We start from the raw sequence: 13081 nt of genomic DNA, 5'->3' as shown, positions 1-13081 counted from the left end.
TATATAAATGTACATTCATATGTGGGAACTTACTTTATACAACTGATGTGCATCCTAATTTTTTTCTGCTGTGTTATTGATTTAACTCCATATCTGACTTAATACATCCTGAGATTCTTGATTTTGTGGTTTTATTTTCATTCAGTTAAAAAAAACCCTTTCTATTTTTCCTTTTTTCAAGTTTTTCTTTGATCCATGGGTTATTTTGCAGTTTTTTATTCAGTTTCCAAGTATTTGGGGATTTTCTAGAGAACTTTTGGTTATGATTCTAACTTAATTCCATTATGTTCTGAGAACATATGTGATATTATTTGAAACTGTTTTTAAATTTATTGAGTCATATTTTATGACCCAGAATAGGTCTATAAATGTTCTTATGCACCTGAGAAAACTGTATTTTTCTATCGTTAGGTACAGTGGTCTATAAATGTCAATCAGGTCAACTTGACTGATGCATTTTTTAAGATGTCTATACCTTGCTGAATTTCTCTACCTGTTATATGAATTATTGAGTTAGAAATAGAAAGATTGAAATCTCCAAGTATAATTGGAGAAATGTTTATTTCTCCTTGCAGTCCTATCAATTTTTGCTTCATGTAGTTTGTAGCTCTATTGGTAGGTGCACTAATATTATTATTCACATTTCTTTTTACTAGTTTTAGCATGGTATATATTTCCCCATCCTTTCAGTTTTAACCTATTTGTGTCTTTTTATTTAAAATGGCTTTCTTATGGCAACATAGAGTTGGCCATGCTCCTTTATCCAGTCAAAAATCTCTGTCTTGGGGGCTGGCCAAGTGGCTCAGTTGGTTAAGAGCTTGCTCAAGAGTTTGAGCTCTGAGCAACAGCGGTTTGATGCCCAACCCGAGCTGAGCTGCCGCTGAGCTGCCACTAGGTGGCAGCATGGCCCAAATCTCTGTCTTTAAAATGCATTGTTTGAACAATTCATATTTGGGGTCACTAACGTGATAATTAATGTAGTCAGGTTGAAATCTATCATTTTTCTATTTGTTTTATATTTGTCCCATCTGTTCTTTATTTTCTTCATCTTTTTTACTACCTTATTTTGGATTTATTGAGTAATTTTTCAATGATTTCATATTATCTATTCTATTACCTTGCTGATTTTAATACTTTGATTTATGATATGAAAAGCTAACTAAAAAGATAGCTTTGCTTCTATTTAAGGACATATATTTCTACTCTTGAAGTTAAATACTCATCTATTTGATATATAGTTTTCCAGATATCTCATATACATATGAGGGGTTACTTTAGTGATTGATTTAGGTTTTGTAGTGTAAAGATCAGATTTTCAGAATCTACCTTCAAATGACATTACATCACTTCAGGTGTAGAGTAAGAATTTTGTGATGGTACATTTTCATTTCTCATAGTCCAGACTTTATTGTTTAACCATTTTATTTTTATATGTCATAAACCCACAGTGAATTGTTTAACCGTTGATTATTGTTTAAACAATTATTTTTTATAACAATTTTTGAGATAAAATTCACATAGCATATAACTTACCCAGGTAATTTGTTCAGTTCAATATATTTGGTATCTTCAAAAAGTTGTAAAACTATGACTACAACTAATGTTAGAATATTTTTCAGTGCCCACCCCCTAAATGAAACTTTATATGTATTAGTAGCTATTATTCATCCCCCAGCCCCTAGATGCTGCTTCTTTGGAATTAGGATATTTAATATAAATGTCATATTTCATTTCATATAAATGGGATAATATATATTCTAGAATGTTCATATAAATGTAATCATATAATAGGCAGTCTTGTGAATGGCTTATTTCACTCAACATTTAAAAGATTAAAAACAAAAAAGAAAATTCAATATGAACACTTCAAATATTCTTGAAAAATGTAAAATAATTTGAAAAATAGAACCCATATTTTCACTCTCCAAATGAAAATATCTATTTCCTATATGTCCTTCCAGCAATATCTCATGTGTATATAAATGTATGAAATAACCTTATGGGGGCGGGGAGGGATTGTGGTGTCACATGGTAACTGTGTGTAACATTTTGAGGTACTGCCAAACCCCATGGTTTCCATATCTTCTTCATCCTTTACTTTCAATCTATCTGTGTCTTGGAGCTTAAAATGTGTTTTCTTTAGACAACATGTAGTGGGATCATATTTTTATCAAGTCTGACAATTTCTGATTTTTGACTGAGTTGTTTAATCCATTCGCACATAATGTTACTATAGATAAAGCTGGATTTAGCACTGACATTTTACTTACTATTTTCTATATGTCTCATGTCATTTTTTTCTCTATTTCTCCTTTCTTTTACATCAAGTATTTTCTAAATTCCATTTCAATTTACTTAATGCTCTTTTTACTATATTTTTGGGTTGTTTGTTTAGTGGCTGCTCTATGGTTTACTATATATAATTTATCAGGATTAACTTCAGATTTATACTAATATAATTCTATTCTACAAATACAGTAATAGACAATATAAATAACAAAAAAATCCCATATAAAGGAATATTCCTATATGTCTCTATTCCTTTATTACTCCTATATAGCTCTACTCTCTCTTCTCCCCCTTTTTTTTTTCTTTATTTTTTGGGGGAAAGGTATTAGCAAAGATGGCATATTAGTTATATACAGGAGACCAGATCAAACAATTCAATATATTAACTACAGCAGAGTGATACTTCTCACTGTTCAACAAAGTTATGAATTATAAATACAGAAATGTTACGAATACAGAAAGGGCAAAAACCAGAATAGGGTTGGGTTGGAATAGGATTTAAGAGTATGAATTCATGATTTAAGCTATATAAAAATAGATGAAGAAATGTAGATATAAATAAGTGATTATATGCATGTATCCATCATATACATGTATCTCCTAGTTCTCTCCATTGAGAGACCGGGGAGCAGTTACAACCCCAAAAGCAATGAGCATACATAACACCCATGTCTTGCCTTCCAAATTTTCCACTGTCTTAGTCTGCTAAAGCTACCACATTTTTAGGTGTTTTTCAAAGCAGCACTTCACTTCTTGGTATCATTGTCATAGTCTACTTGGGCTGCCATAACAAAAATACCATAGACTAGGAAGCTTAAACAACAGAAATTTATTTTCAGAATTCTGGAGGGTAGGCAAATCCAATTAAGGTGCCTGCCTATTTGGTTTCTGGTGACAGCTCTCACCATGCTTGCAAACAGTCACCTTCTCTCTATGCCCTCACATGGCAGAGAACCCTTTTTTTTTTATGTTATAAACTTGGCAATACATTTTTTAGAATTTTTACTTTTCCATCTGTAGTCATTTCCTTTGCTCATTACAGTCTTGCTCTCACTCACCTCCTTTGAACTGTTACTGGCAAATATATTACACACATGTTATGTTTCTATATGTAATAGGCTCAAAAATATATCCTATTATATATAATTTTATACAATTACTTTTTAAATTAGTTAAGAGAAGAGAAAAATATACATTTTGTATCTTTTATAATTTCATAAATACCTTCACTCTTGCTTTTGTGTGTGTGCGTGTGGATTTAAATTCATATTTGGGGTCACTCTTCTTCATATGGATGAAATTATTTCAGTATTTCATGTATGGCAGGTTTGCTAGCAACAATTTCTCTTAGTGTTTGTTTACATAGAAAAGCATTTCCTTTCATTTTTGCTAGATTGCTTTCTGGATGTAAGAATCTTGGTTTACAGTCTTTTGCGGTTTTTGTTTTTGCTTTTTCTTCTGACCACTTTGAATACTCGTATGTTATCCCACTGTTTTCTGGCATTCATTTTTAAATTTTTTGCTGTGAAGTCAGCTGTTAATCTTGCTATTTGTTTTTCTGCCAGTTCAAATCCACTGTTGAGACCCTCATGAATTATTTCAGTTTAGTTTTCAACTTTGCAATTTCTATTTGAATATTTTAAATAATGTATCTCTTTATTAATATTTTCTATTTGATCCCCCGCTGCCATTATACCTTCCTTTACTTTTTAGTCATGCTTTCCCTTTGTTCTACAAACATGTTTATAACAGCTATTTTGAAATCTTTTTCTGTTAAATCTGATGTCTTGTTTCTCTCACACATGGTTCTGTCTCCTCCTTTTTTTCTTTTCCCCTATTTTCTGGGACATACTTTCCTACATTTTTGCCTATGCCATAATTCGGTTATTGGAGCCTAGATGTTTTAGATAATATATTGTAGTACCCTTTTGTCTGATCCTCCATCCCTGGAGCTTATTTTGTCTGCTTGTTTGTTTGTTTTCCTTGAGTTACACCCCCACTCCTGGAGCTAAAGGCTTGGTGGCATTAGGGCTTTAGCCTAAGGTCCACTTGCTTACCTTGCCTCTCCTGGTATGCACCCACCAGCTCATGACTCAGGCAAGGTCTAGTCTAATCGCGAGATACACAGTTTCCGGTGTATCATGTCCAGGGTAGAGCCTGTGCTCCCAGAGTGGGGTAAATTGGACAGAAGCTCCCACCTCTCAACTGTACTTGTCAGAAACATAGCCTCAGCAATAGGCCAGTGGGGGCATGATGGGAAATACTGAATTCCTGCTCCCCCAGGGAAGAGAGCCCACTACCTGAAAGCTGAAAGGAGGGGGCTGGATATATTCTTTGTAGCAGCAATCTGGAGTGGCTGAGTGGGTGAGGAGGAAGCAGCACTGATTCAATATCATAGACTCTTGCCTTTCTTACAGAATTTTCACAGATTTGCTTGCATAGATATTCCTTAATTTGCTGTTGGTCCTTAGGACTATTGGCAGAGGCTTTGAGTTTTTTGGTTTTGAAAAAAAAAAAATTGAAAAAAAATTTTTTTAAATTAAAGATTGCCTTTAATTTAGAATTTAAGATATCTAAATTAAAGAGATGTTATATCTCTTTATCACTGTGTTAAATGTCTTATAACATCTGCAACCAGTACTCTATGTATTTTTGGATTGTAATAGTCTTTAATGCTATAAATAATACTACAGTGAATAGCCATATCCCTTTCCTTCCTTTCTTCCTTCCTCCCTCTCTCCCCTCCCTCCCTTCCTTCCCTTTCCCCTCTCTCTCTCCCTCTCTCTCTCTCTCTCTCTCTCTCTCTCTCTCTCTCTCTCTCTCTCTCTCTTTCTCTTTCTAATAGCCTCTATAATATCAAAAGCCAGAAGTCATTACAAGTTTCTTAAAATAGAATCTGAAACAACGTTAGCTCTCTAAAGTGCCTACTTTTAGGTAGCCATCTTTGGTCTTGAGTTTTAACAGATTGTTAAAGGTAAATAATTAAATATTTTATCTTACATTCATATTGCCAGTATCAGAAACAGGCAGCCTGTATAAGTGGTAACTACCACGAGGCCGGTGAAGAAAGGAATTGCTAAGATATGAAATGAAAAAACAGGATTAGAAGAGTTGTGAGCAAGCAAGGAGGAGCCACATGAAGAAAGGATATTTGAAAATAAAGAACAAGGACGATAGAAGCCCTAATCATGTTACCAGCAGTGTGCAAAACATTTTGAGGGGAGGTCTGAATAATCCAAGATCTAGCTCCCTGCTTTTCAATCTTTTTCATATTTTGATGTTTAAAAAACATTTTGTGTTTCTGTATTTTTGATTTACACTAAACTGGGTACCTTAGCATTCTGGAGTCACCCACGGTTTCCATGGCAGATTTCAGGGAGTCTTTGCAATGTTCATGACATGAGGATATAAAAGCATATAACCTTTGATTCGTGGCTTGAAACCTTGAAAGAGACATTTAAAATGAGATGACTGATAATAACTGACATCAATTTGAAGGAGAGTGGTCCCCAAGAAACCATCAGGGACTGCTGGTCGTTTCCTTCACAATCCACTCATTTCATTCATAACTTAAAATTGCTCTTACTATGGAGAGCGGTCCCCTCGTGTTGTTTTTCATTTTTTGGATGGCATTTATAACACTTTTCTGTGTCTTTATAATTTCTTAGCTATAAGTTGTATTCGCTTTCTTTACAGAATTCTCCTTTATAAAAATGTCATAATGATTTAGCAATACATAAGTAGAGAATTTAGTTGGAGTGGGTGTTCTGGGTACTGATGTTCATCCTTGTGTGTGTCATTTCTTTGGAATATTTTCAGAGGTGCATCATGGTTTTCTCCAAAATATTTCCCTGATTGTTACCTTTTTTCAGCAGCCTCATCTCTGCTATGTGACTGTGTAAACATATGGGCTTCAATGCTCTTTTCTTACACCGAATAGAATAAAAAGGGACTGAAAAATCATTCTAAACAGACAAGCATGCAATGTGCTGGGTTAAATGAGTTTAGTGGTTTTTAATGCCATTTCTATTATATTGAAATAGTTTTGGCACCGGGGACATTCTTTGCCTGGAAAAGAGTGAGAAAATGGGTTTCTGTGCATTTTCATCTGAGCAGAAAGAGACCTGCTGAATGCAGAGCAGAGTCACAGGGAACTGTGAACTGGAGATTAAGCTCTGACAATCAAGCTGCTTGCCAATAAATTTTAAACCCATCTATGCAAGTCATTCAATAACAGCAGACTTGCAAAGCAATTAAAGTCAGCCCTTCCTGTTTAATTTCTGCAAAATGGGGCTGGACTGCCTGGGCTTTCATTTGCTGTAAATGAAATGAGCCAGGATCATACTGAAGTCCTAGTGAACACCTGGTGCCTTCTCACAATTTTTTTTTTTTTTAACTAAGGGTGGGATTGGAAAAAAGACATCAGCAGAAAAATTAGAATGGGAGAACCCGATTAACCAGAGTCAGTTTTAAATCAAATCAAATATCTGTTTCATCATCTATAGCCACTTTCTTTTGAGCAAGTTTTTCTTCTTACTGACTCCAAAACAACATTATAGACATATTTATATTTAGCAGAGTGAGTAAAGAAACTGTTTTGTCAGACATAATCTAATTCAACTGGGCACCCTGTTCACGCTCCCTCACTGAATCTTGACTTCTCCATGCCTGTGTCTAGTATTTCTTGCCACTGTTAACGTTCTGGGGAAATAGGGTTGCAGTGAGTGGGAGATGTAGTAAGTTGTAGTTAAGGTTACAATTCTGGATCTTGCATTAGTTTATACTGATCACTTCAGAGGGTGTGTTATTCCATAAATAATTATGTTGTCTATATCTGAGGTTTATTTTTTATATTTCTATAATCATGATGCACATATACATGTGTTAGCTTGTTAAAAGCATGGACTTTCTCATTAAATCAATTTTAATTTTAGTATTAACTTCGCCATGAACCAGGAGATCTGATTTTGTGCAGAAAACTTAGTCTTTGAGAGTCATTGTGTCTATCTTCAAGTTGGTGATAACATTAATACCATAAATGAATGACATAAGGCTTATAAAGCCCTTAATTCAATGTCTGTGACAGAGCTGGTCCTAAGCATATATTACTCGTGTCTATCCTCTACAGGAATATCCTATATATTTTATAAAAATGGAGTCATGCTATAAATACTGTTTTATGACCTAATATTTTTATTTAACAATGTACTGTAGATCTTTTTCAATAATATGAATATATAGTACATAGCATAATAAATTTTATTATTCATCATAACTTTAAGTGGCTGACAGTATTTCAATATATGGATGTACCCCAAATTACTTAACAATTATCGGGGATGGATGTCTTTGACAGTTACATCTCTTACTACAATAAAAATCCTTCACTGAATGAACTTTAACCTAAATCTTTAAATTTTTCCTTTATTTTCCAAGTATACAATGATAACATTATTGAAGTAAAAGTTTCTATTCAAAAGTTTAGTATTTTGTACACAGTTTCAAATTGCCCTTCAAAATAGTTATATGAATTTCCATTTAATAGAGCGTTAATCTCAGTATGAATTCCAAAGTTAGTTTTTACCTTATTGTTAACCGTAGCAGTGGAGCTAAGGAATATTAACTATGTTTTGAACAAAATCTTGCAATTCATTTCTGAAACTGAATTTACTACAGCTATGTAAGAAAATTCTGTAAGGAGTTAATATTGCATAAGGAATTAAAGTGGTAGTTATTTTTGGAAGCATTTATATTGCATATTTTTCTAGAAATAAAAGTATATCATTCGAAAGTAAGAGTCATTAAAAGTAAATGATACTATCCAGACTTTTCTCTTTAAATAGGTAACTATTTGTTCTCCATAGGTAGAGAAAATAAGCCTGCTGATTAGTAAAATATCATGTATTTTTAATTAAAAATATTAAAAATATTAAAATATGTTTAATATTCATTAAAAATAATGAATTATCTACCAAATTTGTGACAAAGTGAAGGAAACATTGCAGAGAATGACAAGTTAGGATACAAATGCTCAGAAAATGTGAGTCCCTGTTGACAAAGGCTGAAACTAAGGCATTACTGGTGAGCATGGGGAGGAAAGGGGCAGGCGATTGATGAATTAAAGTGACCGAGTTACCAGGCCTTGGTAATCAATTTAATGTGGAGGCTGAGGGCAAGAGAGCACTTAAATCTCCTCACGATGGGCTTGCCATCTCTATCCTAGGGTGCATGTCCCTCTATCTTGGTGCTTCAACATTACATTGAAATTATCTACTCATATTTCCGTTTCTCAGTAGACTATACATCTTTTTATGGATAATACATATCAACTATATTTGTACTTTTGACATCTAGCACTTTGTGTTTTGAAATGAATTAAAATGAATTGAGTGGTTCCCTAAATTAGAGATCCAAGAACTAAGGTGCTAATATTACTTTAGAATTATGTAAATAGTATCTGTGACTAAAGACTTGAAGAAAACACAGTGGATGATGGGTATTGTTTTAAAGGGAGAGACTATTAAATTTGTCACCAAGAGATACGTTTCAAGCTCTGTCAGTTCCCTAGTGAAACACTGGACATCCTTGATCACTCTCTCCTTATAGAATTGCTAGTTTGGGGCTTGACTTTTACAGTTTTAAGAATTATATTGCATTTTGTAAAGGTGCTACACATAAAAAGTAACCATAAAATGATAAGGTAAATTTCACATATTTATAATATCTTGAATAAGATACAATATAGCCCATTTTTCTAACAAATTCTCAGATTATAAACAAAGAGTCAGAGTACAAAATCTAGTCAAGACAATATGTTTAAAAATAAATACAGGGTAAAATAACATCAAAATATGGAAGGGCAGTCCTCTGCTCTACTGGCTGAGCTGTCGAAGGGTGCTAGACTCAGAGACATACGGATTACAAAAAAATGAGGGTTGCTAGGTGGGAAGGGGGTGGGGATGGGAGGAAGGTAAAAGGATTAGAAAGTACAAATTATTAATCACAATATCACCATGGAATATGAAATACAGTTTGGGGAATATAATCAATAATGTTCTAAAGACTTTGTAGGGGGTCAGATGAGCACATGTCCTATTAGGGAGATCACTTCATAGACTGTGTAAATGTCTGTCCTCTGCTCTGCATACCTGAAGCTGACGCTGAATAATATTGAATGTTGACTGTAATTAAAATACAGCATAAGGAATAGAGTCAACGAATTGTAACAGTTTTATAGGGTATCAGAGGGATAGATTGGGGGAGGGGGTTTATCACTTTGTGAGAGGTGTAAATGTCTAACTATTACATTGTTTTGTACACTTGAAACTAACTAAATATATATATATATATATATATATATATATATATATATATATATATAATTTGTACAAAGCCTATCATTTAAAGTCCAGAATTAAAGACTGGCTGAATGGCTCAGTTTGTTAAGAGCTCACTCAAGAGTTTGAGCTCTGAGCAACAGTGGTTCAACTCCTCGCCCAAGCTGAGCTGCCGCTGAGCTGCCAACAGGTAGCAGGATGGCTCAGCTAAAAAAAAAAAAGTAAATTAAAAAAATAATAATAAAGTTCAGGATTATGTGAGTACTTTTATTATGTGTGTTAAAATTAGATTTGGCTATAATTTAAGTGCAATCCAAAGTAATGGTGGCTTCAATAATATATGAGTTCATTTGCCTCTTATGTGCAAATCTAGAGTTGTCAAGCCAGGCTAGAAGGCTCTCTTCTATGCTGTCCTCAGGGACCCAGGCTCGTTGCTGCTTTCCAACATCTCTAGGACGGGCCATAAACCTCACGGTCCATGATGGAGCCCCTACCATTATGACTGTATTCCAAGAATCAGGAAGAAAAATAGAAGAAAGATTTTCAGAAGGTAAGCATCAAATGATATTTAACTAAACCTGTGAAAAAGAACTGCTGTGTTACCTTTAGCCTGACACATAGATACCTTCGCATAATATAAAACCTGACACCTAGTGAAGAGTCAATGGCCATAGTCACATATAAACAGATGAACTTCTGTGAACAGGTGAACTTTCTATTAATATGGAAGAGGTGAGGAATAAGTACGATGGTACAACTTTTTTCTGGATTCTCACTCTTTAGCTTCTCCAATATTCACGTGCAGCAGTTTTTACACACATTGTGTGTACCCAGTACATTAGAGGGAAAAAAAAATACCAGTGAAGTCCCATCCAGTTTCTGCCACCTGCTCAAAGCTCACCTATTTCTTTCTATTGGGTGTGAATGTGGTTTCTCATGGTCCAGGGATCTCTAAACTAAAGGACAACAAATCTGCTTTCTACCACATCCATTCTACTCAGTATGGGAGGGGTGATTGTGGGGTAAGAATAATATAACTGCAGTAAAAACTTCAACCTGGAAAAGCGGATAATCAACTGGCTTTCATTGTCCACAAAAATTATCACATCTTGTTAGGCAGAAATAGAAATACCTATTTTCATAGTAGTACAATTTATTTTGTAAGTCCATCCAGAAGCTTCTGGTCCTACTCTGTGGGACAAACTAATTCCTGGCTCTCTTTCCTGAGTAGTTCTTCTATGTCTTTCATCTTCATAGACAAAACTGAGTTATCATTGAAGAGCATCCACTTCTGAAATCTTAACAGTTTTAACCATCTACTTTCTGCTGGTGCAAAATTGAGGCTTCAAGGGTTGCATTAAAGGTTTCAGTGCAGGTTTTTATTGACCAGGCCTATGGTATCTTTGGCAATATAATCCCCCCCAAGTCTTAAAAGGCATACTTGTAAATAACCACAGACAAAGATCTTGTTTAGACCTCCTTTTCAGCTGTACATTTCTTATCATTTTTTCTTTTGACATCAGTGGTAAGGTACCAGCTTTCACCTGATCTTAAGTCAATGCTGTGGATGGTTTATTATAGAGGATGAAAGATATTAAATACTTCTGATCTTATTAGCATCTTTAATTTATATACAAAGTAAATACTTTAAGCCCTTCTGCGCTGTACTTATCTCCCTCTGTTTCAAGAGAGGTATTAGCAAAGATTCTTGAACAAAGTTTGGGGCAACAGCCATCTCCTGCTAAGGATTCCTCTTCCATTGTCATTGTTTTTTTATTTTCTTCACTTTAAAATCCAGATGCAAAGAACCTTTTAAGTCTTTCAGGATTCCTAATTAGTTTTGTTCTCTATCAGTTTACATTTCCGGCAGTGGACAGAGTTTTCCTTGGCAAAGCTATACTCCCTCCCCTGTTTTCAGATGAATTGGTTCTAATCTGAGTTTTTCTCTATTTATAGGACATTGTTAAAAGTAATATTATATTCCTAGATGCTCAACTCTGCTTCAGTTAGAATATTAAGTTTCAATGATGAAAAAAGGCATTTGCTACAAGATACAATATATATTTTTCTTTTTCATAAACAGATTCTAGAAGTAAGTGATCAAGGCAAGGGTAGAGACTGGGGTCCGTGGAATCCTCAAGAATCCAGACACCATGCAACTTTGTAGGAATAGACATGCCTGGTCTTCACCACCCACTAAGAATACCTTCTCATCACATCCACGATCCAAGCAGCAAATTGTAAAGAAACAAGGATTAAAAGTAAGCAAAGTGCATGTAGGAGATCTCCTAAGTAAATTTCCCAGAAGCTTATATTTCGTGTTCCTGAGAATATTCCATTGGCCGGAACATAGTCATATGGCCTTACATATAGTAGAAGTTAGTAAATGTACTCTTTGCTTTCACTGACTACAGCCAAGTTAAACCTTCTTATCATTGTGGAAAAAATGAAACCATCAACACTGTGGAAGAAAGCATTCTCTGCCATATTACACATTCCACCAATGCCACCAATCTGTTTTCTCCTATCAATCTTTTTTTTTTTTTTTAGCTGAGCCATCCTGCCACCTGTTGGCAGCTCAGCAGCAGCTCAGCTTGGACCAGGAATTGAACCACTACCGCTCAGAGCTCGCACTCTTGAGTGAGCTCTTAACCACTGAGCCACTCGGCCAGCCCTCAATCATATCTTGATTTATCCAATATATTCTAAATTGTAAGTTTAATTACTTAACTAATTGCAAACAAAATTGTTCATCATGACACATCTATAAATAAGTCAAAGTGATAATTTCATTTTTAAGCTAAAAGCCGACTCATACAAACATCAATAACTCTACCTTTTGAAAAACAAAAACAAAACACAACAAAAACCTTTTTTTCCCCCCCTCAGTGAAGTAACACAATTTCTTTGTTTTGTCTGTATTTGGACAAGAAGACTACTGGAAATCAGCCTGGGGCATTTCATCTTTCATATGATTGATCCACTCCCATTTTGTATTTTTCCTAGCTCTGCCCTTAAACCCTGATGCATTTCATCATCCTGTACAGTATGTAGTACTCCTTATCATTTCACTTACTGCCGGATACTGCTCAATGCGAACGATACCCTGTTGTTTTCTTTTTACAGGAACACCTATGGCTGTGTTAGAAAGGGCAGAATGTACACATCTTCTTTTCTTTATTTTCACTTCTGAATAGGTTAGAAAATCTCATTGAACACTTTCTAACATGAAGAATACTTGACATTTTCCTCAATTTTTATATCACGAGTTGAGGTCTGTCAGAGATTTTTATAAAGCAGTTCATTTGAAAAAAATGAGTTAGAGAATGGTTGTTACTGCTTCCAAAAAGTCATGTAGTATAATAAGACAAAATTAAGCTAAGCAACTTTTTCCTATAACAGTGAAATAGAACTTACAAGCACCAAGCATAAACTGAAACACCAAGGAAACTATA

This window comes from Hipposideros armiger, unplaced genomic scaffold (assembly GCF_001890085.2).
Source record: "Hipposideros armiger isolate ML-2016 unplaced genomic scaffold, ASM189008v1 scaffold_1442, whole genome shotgun sequence".
Taxonomy (NCBI): domain Eukaryota; kingdom Metazoa; phylum Chordata; class Mammalia; order Chiroptera; family Hipposideridae; genus Hipposideros; species Hipposideros armiger.
The sequence above is the reverse complement of the archived record's forward strand: the minus strand, read 5'-3'. Positions refer to the sequence as shown.